Raw genomic sequence first — 962 nt, 5'->3', positions numbered from 1 at the left:
GACATAAAGTACTTAAGGAAAATACTACACTAGATATTCTGAAAGGATAAAACACACATTTGGTTTATTAACTTCTAGTTAAAAGATTTATTCCCTAGCTCGTTTAAATATTTTAAGAAACATACTGTTACATTTAAACATGAAATCTGTCTCCCCTATACTTCATGAAGCTTTTCCAGTTTCCTGTCTTCAAGTTAGAAAATGATGAGATCGAAAGCATTCTGGCCTCAAGACACCGACATTTCTGAGCCGACCACGAACATTCATTCAACTTCTCATAAATGCCTCAGAACCTTCAAATGCAAAACATTTGGGCAATAGACTCAGTCTGGGGACAGGGTGCCAGCCCCCTTTGTTGTGCCATTTGTCAGGCCCTGATTTGTAGACTACAGAGTTTCAAAGCTTGACTTTTCTTCTCAGATGCTGCATGCCGTTAAGAGTATCTCATTCCCTAATGTTTGTGTTCTTTTTACCCATGGTTCACTTCCTATGCTGCCCAGCTTCATATCATCATAGTTATTTTCCCTGTGGTTTTACTTCTGCTTTAAGACATTTTTTTTCCCAGAATTTAGAGTTATGGAAGGAAATACAAAGTCCGACTCATTTAGAGAGGCTTCAATTTATATTTTTGACAAATATTTGCCCCAAATAATATCAGTGGAGTATCATTATCTTACTATGTCTCTGGTTGGTAATAGCCTCAGTCTTGACCTCTTAATATAAATAAATAGGATCGCATAGTTTGTAACCATGGAGAAAGCAACAGTTTACAAACATTTATACACAGTTATAAAGCTTCCCTGGAGGAAAATGGATGCAATTGAAGGGAAGATAAATTATCTTTAAGGATGTTTCTCAGATTGGATTGTTCTTAATAAATAACTCTGTTCTACACATTTTCTTTCTTTGAGCCAAATTCTGCCTTTGGTTGTTGGCCTGTTCTGTTTGCTCACAGAGGGAGG

The sequence above is a fragment of the Propithecus coquereli genome, unplaced genomic scaffold (assembly GCF_000956105.1).
Source record: "Propithecus coquereli isolate 6110/MARCELLA unplaced genomic scaffold, Pcoq_1.0 Scaffold195, whole genome shotgun sequence".
Taxonomy (NCBI): Eukaryota; Metazoa; Chordata; class Mammalia; order Primates; family Indriidae; genus Propithecus; species Propithecus coquereli.
The sequence above is the reverse complement of the archived record's forward strand: the minus strand, read 5'-3'. Positions refer to the sequence as shown.